The sequence below is a fragment of the Asparagus officinalis genome, chromosome 1 (genome assembly GCF_001876935.1).
Source record: "Asparagus officinalis chromosome 1, Aspof.V1, whole genome shotgun sequence".
Taxonomy (NCBI): domain Eukaryota; kingdom Viridiplantae; phylum Streptophyta; class Magnoliopsida; order Asparagales; family Asparagaceae; genus Asparagus; species Asparagus officinalis.
The window spans coordinates 79,398,289-79,405,041 of record NC_033794.1 but is presented as its reverse complement, the minus strand read 5'-3'; the positions used below and the strand labels follow the sequence as shown (position 1 = coordinate 79,405,041).

Genomic DNA, 6,753 nt, shown 5'->3' with positions numbered 1-6,753 from the left:
TTTTATGTCCCTTTTGTTAGTATCTATGTTTGCAACTATAGTATACGTACTAATACTAGATTTTTTTGTCAAATAGGAATCAAGGAAAGCTGAATTAATTTTCTTAATTGCGGAGAAGACATACGAGTTGAATGAGCTCACTACAGAATTACAAGAATTAGAAGAGCGTAGTGCTAGATGCCAAAAAAAACCAAGGAGAAAGAGGATGACGGAAATGTAACTGAAGAAAAAAAATCAAAGAGGATATGGAAGCTAAGGAATATGAGAATTTGGAAGGAACTGCGGAAGCCGATTTATGTGATGACTTTGTGATGAGCCCAAGAGACATGAGAATTTTAGAAGATGCTCGGTGAGTTTAGTTTTTTAAATTTTCTTGCAATTTTAATTTTTATATTTTCCATATAATTCTTGTGTAACTCTTTGTTAATTATATGCCTTCTCGACTCTATAGAGATGTTTCTCAAAAAGATGAAGGTGGTAATGAGAATAACAGAGAAACGCCATCTATCAAACGGGCTGTCGGAAAGAGGGAGAGGAAGGATGGACCCTCTGTTACTTCACCTTATATGCCTCTAGATCAACCAAAGGAAGGCACAAAGAAGAGACGTGTCATCCAGATATTGGATAGTCCTGATGGGAAAAAAAGTACAAAAATGAAGAAGGCTTCATACCTACATCTAGAGACTATCCAGGTAAGGCACTGGCGTTTGATTATGAGAACAAATTAATTGAAGACTTTCTACAATCGAGAATGAACAGGTAACTGTTACTGACTTATTCTAATAATAATCTTTGAATTTACTTAATTCTAGTAGCAATTTTCTCACAATGTACTTGCATATAGTGATACGTACATTTGGAAGTGTGCCGAAGCAAGCGTATCTCGCTTAGATGCTTATATACTATTAACGGGAGGTGAACTCAGTGACGATGTAGGTTCTAAACAATTGTGTTATTGATTGTTTGATGTTGTATATAAAATAATTTATATTAACTATTTTATTCATTCATGGTAATTTTTGTAGGTGATCGATGCATTTGTTATTCGGCTTTGTAACAAGATTGAAACAACTGATAGTTATGATCGAAAGATACATGTCACAAGACCTTGGCTTGCAGTAAGTATATCCTTGTTTTTTTCACTAATTGGTGGATATTATTATTATGTTATCCCACAATGTTGACATTATTGCATCTTTTAGCAAGCATTTCTAGAAGGAAATCTTGAAATGGTGGCAAAACAAATGAAGGAAAATGTTTCTCAGCAGAAGTTCTTGGAGTGTGAAAGAATTCAGATCCCGATTGTCAGCTCTGGACATTGGCACCTGGTAGAGTTAGTGAGAGAGGAGAAAAAATTCTATCACTACTCCTCAATCAACTCCCCCATTTATACCGTCGATGCTGTGAAATTTAGAAATAAGTTTATGAGTTTCATTGAGAGTAATTGGGGATTGGGGAAATTGGAGCATCATGGTCTTGTGTCAGTTGCCGTGTCACAACAAGGACGGTAAGTGTTTCATGCATTTCTAATTTAATTGTTCATTTTTTTTGTTCATAGTCATTTTCAATATTGTAATATTTTTTCCCCTAAATGCAGAACGTTAGTTTGCGGGATCTTTATGATTGAATTCATTAACAGCATTGTCGAAAAACGGTCGATAACAATTTCAAAAGGATATTGTGCAAAATATAGAGCAAAGTTTTGTGCTGCTCTTTTGTATGCACGCGATGCACCTTTTTTGTAAATATTATTTTAATTTTCTCCAAGGTTTTTGTTGTGTATTCAATGTTGTAAGTATGTTCATGTTGTTAATATGTTGTTAATTGTTTTGCGTGTACATTTACAGACAACTACGTTGTTGTTGTGTGTTGTAAGTATTTTCATGTTAAATGAGAAGTGAGCTAGGGCTAACATAGCCACCAGAGCAAACACTTGTGCTAGAAATAACGTCAGCCCGCAGTAGAACTAACTCGAGAAGGGATAGAACTAACAGGAGGGCAGCTAGAACTAACAAGCGTGAGGTAGGGCTAACATGGCCACCAGAGCAAACACTTGTGCTAGAAATAACGCCAGCCCGCAGTAGAACTAACTCAAGAAGGGATAGAACTAACAGGAGGGCAGCTAGAACTAACAAGCGTGAGGTAGGGCTAACATGGCCACCAAAACAAACACTGTGCTAGAAATAACGCCAGTCCGCAGTAGAACTAACTCGAGAAGGGATAGAACTAACAGGAGGACAGCTAGAACTAACAAGCAGTTAGGTAGGGCTAACATGGCCACCAAAACAAACACTTGTGCTAGAAATAACGCCAGCCCGCAGTAGAACTAACTCGAGAAGTGATAGAACTAACAGGAGGGCAGCTAGAACTAACAAGCAGTGGGGTAGGGTTAACATGGCCACCAAAACAAACACTTGTGCTAGAAATAACATCAGCCCACAGTAGAACTAACTCGAGAAGAGATAGAACTAACAGGAGGGTAGCTAGAACTAACAAGAAGTGAGGTAGGGCTAACATGGCCAACAGAACACACACTTATGCTAGAAATAACGCCAGCACGAAGTAGAACTAACTCGAGATATTGTAGAACTAATAGTAGGACAGCTAGAACTAAAAAGAAGTGATCTAGGCCTAACATGGGCAATAGAACAAACACTTATGCTAGAAATGAAGCCAGCACGAAGTAGAACTAACTCGAGATGGGCTAGAACTAACAGGAGGGAAGCTGGCGTACTAACTAGTAAGTGTTAGCTTTTGTTTAGACCGCGTTAGTTCTACCTCATTTCTTGCTAGTTCTTGAAGGAAATCGTGCTATGTCTACATGCATAATACACAGCGGAAGACATGTATGTACAAAAATACTAAGCATGTAGAGAGCATGAAATATTCATATGGATCGTCTAATTAAATCTAACATGATCCTTATTATTAAGTGAGCATACAAGAGTTAGAAAGGCATACTTTCGTAGCGTGATTCGATGGAAGATCGAATAACCCCTAGCTCTTGCTCCTTGTAGAAGAAAATCTCCTTGTAGTGGATCTCCAAGTCTTCAAGTGAGCTTGATAAAATAGGAGTCTTCTTAAGATACAAGGCAAGATATCTACCCCGGGGTTCTTAAAATCCTACTACTTCCTCTTGCTCAAAGATTGCTAAAGTTTAGTAAGAGGAGAGCTCTCTTTTATTCTCTTATGAAAAAAAAACACTTAGCCAATTTTTCATTAACCTTTCCATAAGAAAAAGAGCTCATATTTATAGAGTGAAATGTGTTCATGATATGAATGACTCATCCTATGAGTCATGCAATGAATCATCAAAAATTAATGATTAATCAAGTGAGTCATGCAATGAATCATCTTATGAATCATTACATTTCAAAACCATGTGCTAATAAACCATGTGCTCAAACCATACCACTAAGTGACTCATCTCATGACTCATTATACATGATATGTGTATTTCATAAATAAGAATACCAAATTATTATCACTAATACAGTATTTTATAAATACGGTATATAGCATTATTCCAATCTTTAACTAATTAGTCACTATATGACCAAATAAATCAAGAGTTGACCAAAAGTCAACCGTTGACCAAAAAGTCAACTAGTTGACTAAAAGTTAACTTTATGGGAAAAAAATACTAGAATTCATTTCCTAAGCACTTAGCATTCCGATTTTACCGATATACATAACCGTTTATGTGTATCCGGAAGAAATCATATGTGCGTATCAATCATACGCATCACTCCATAAATAGTGTTTCATAGGATTCAAGTACGCGTTTGGTGTGACTCTAGGGCCCAACTTAAAAAACTCGGTAGTGGATCATATCCATAAGTACAATAGAGGTGCTAGCTACACATGAAGATCACCCGGGTATAAGTTGTGATAAAGGTCTGCAAAATGCTTATCTAATTTTATCAGGACCACTCAATGATAATACCGTACAGTCCGGTCTCTTCGTCAAACCATGTCAAACTATTGAGCCTAGGGTATGGCAAACTGTCAAACCCTAATAGCTTGATTAGTGTTTATTGATATTAAACTCATAACCTATAAGATCAAACTGACACTCAGTTTATCTTATTCACCTTGGCCAAGGATTTCCAGGCTATAGTTATATCAAACAATCTTATGACATCAACCCCTATACTGGGAGAGACGAATCTCTTCTTGGCATCTCAATATCTACTTATGTCTCGGGATGTACCCAACAAGAACCGTTATGCACAATTCAATAAGAACTATGGTTAGGTAAAAGTCTAAATACATCTTTACTGACATATAAGATATTGCACTCATGCCTCAGGTCAAGAGACTACTATGTACTATATCACTTGAGAACTTCTATTTGACAGTTAAGTATATTACCAACTAGATGTTCTCGGCGAGTCGTTCAGTCAACTCATTCACTAATGAGTCACCTGTATACTGTATCTTGATGTCTCACATCAATGATCTAAGAGATTGATCATCTCCTTCAAAAGGAGAAATAAAGCATACACTAGTCTAAACCAAAGTGATGATGTCCTATCTCAACACTTCATCAACTAGGAACATTTTAGAATATACGTTACCGACTAATCAGATCTCTTCATTACGATCACTATCCGAAATGTCTGATAGTCTAGTATTTATTCTAAGGACATTATCTGTATATTTAGAACATCAGATAAATCTGACCAAAATAGCATACTATCATTTTGAACAAGGATGTTATATACATATAGGTCCTGTTACAATATACAATAATTGCCTGCAGGGCACCTATATCTAACAAACTCCCACTTGCACTAAGGCCAATTATAGTATCTAATACCCAATAGCTCAACAAGTTTCTCAAATTGTGAACGAGCAATTGCCTTTGTGAATGGATCTGCTATATTATCTTTTGTGTCTACTCTTTCAATCTTGATCTCCCGGCGATCAACTATCTCCCTGATCAAGTGATACTTCCTCAGAATGTGTCTGGACTTATGGTGAGATCGGGGTTCCTTTGTCAGAGCTATTGTAGCATTATTATCACAGTATAAAGGTACTGGATCTTTAATGGTGGGAACAACTTCCAGCTCTAAAAGGAACTTCCTCATCCAGACAGCTTCTTTAGCTGCATCATTAGCTGTAATGTATTCAGTTTCCATCGTCGAGTCTGCTATTGTATCCTGCTTGGAACTTTTCCAGCTGACATCTCCTCTATTGAGGGTGAAAACATATCCTGATACAGACTTACTATCATCGATATCGCTCTGAAAGCTTGAGTCGGAAAAAGCCTTCATTCGGAGGTCACTTCTACCGTATATCAAAAATAACTCTTCGTCCTTTTAAGGTACTTAAGTATATTTTTGACCGCTTTCCAGTGCTCTTCTCCATGATCAGATTGGTATCTACTTACCAAACTAAGTGAATAAGCGATATCTGGTCTAGTACATAACATGGCATACATGATCGATCCTACTGCCGAGGCATAAGGAATTAGACTCATGCGTTTCCTCTCTTCATCAGTCCGGGGAGACATCTTTTTAGAGAGGGAGATTCCAGGAGATGCAGGTACAAAACCTTTCTTGGAATTTTCCATGCTAAACCGTTTTAGCACTTTGCCAATGTATCTAGATTGCGATAATCCTAACATCCTTTTAGATCTATCTTTATAGATCTGAATACCCAGTATACAGGATGCTTTACCTAAATCTTTCATGGAAAATCTTTTTGATAGCCAAATTTTAACCGCTTGTAATGACGGTATGTCATTACCGATTAAGAGTATATCGTCTACATATAACATAAGAAACGATATAATACTCCCAATTATCCTTTTATACACACATGGTTCATCTGGATTTTTGATGAAACCAAACTCTTTGATAGCATCATCAAAACAGATGTTCCATCTCCGTGATGCTTGCTTCAGTCTATAAATAGATTTAAGCAATCTACATGCTTTTCCACTGCTCCCACTAACTACAAAACCCTCTGGTTGCGTCATATATATGCACTCTTCTAAATCACCATTTAGAAATGCAGTTTTAACGTCCATTTGCCAGATCTCATAGTCATAGTGAGCAGCTATAGCAAGTAGGATCCGAATAGACTTGAGCATAGCCACTGGAGAAAAAGTTTCATCGTAGTCCAAACCAGGTCTTTGACGAAAACCTTTAGCTACCAGTCTAGCTTTAAAAGTCTCTACTTTTCCATCTACACCCAACTTTTTCTTAAACAACCATTTGCAACCTATGGGTATCACCCCTTTAGGAGCATTGTCTAATATCCATACTTTGTTGGTGTACATAGAGTCTATTTCAGATTTCATTGCATCATGCCAAGCAACAGAGTCCCTACTCTCAGAGGCTTGCTGATAACTTAAAGGTTCGTCATCATCTATGACGTGATCTAACATGCCACCTTCAACTAAAAAATTATATTGTGTCTTAGGTGCATGAGATCGCCTTGGATATCTGTGGAGTGGTTGAGGTTCTTCTGGTATAACTGAATTTGCTGGTTCCACTAATTTATCAGTAATATTTTGTATCTCTGAAATTTCTTCCAGTTCTACCATGCTCCCACTAATTTCTTTTTCAAGAAATTCCTTCTCTAAGAAGGTGGCATGCCGAGAAACAATTATCTTTTGTTCATCGATGTGGTAGAATTGATATCCAATGGAATTCCTTGGATATCCTACAAATTTGCATAATACTGAGCGTGCCTCTAACTTTTTGGGATCTTGCTTCTTTACATAAGCATGACATCCCCAAA

The 6,753-nt window shown here is 37.1% G+C and overlaps 1 long non-coding RNA gene across 2 annotated transcripts; it reads left to right on the top strand.

Annotated features, from left to right (window-relative positions):
• On the top strand, positions 227 to 1,242 carry LOC109842932. 2 transcript variants are annotated; one of them, XR_002247440.1, is made up of 5 exons: positions 227 to 349; positions 452 to 759; positions 845 to 932; positions 1,026 to 1,118; positions 1,203 to 1,242. It is a non-coding gene; the product is annotated as an uncharacterized LOC109842932 (long non-coding RNA). The 2 variants fall into 2 exon arrangements; XR_002247437.1 differs by having other exon boundaries at positions 1,026 to 1,224.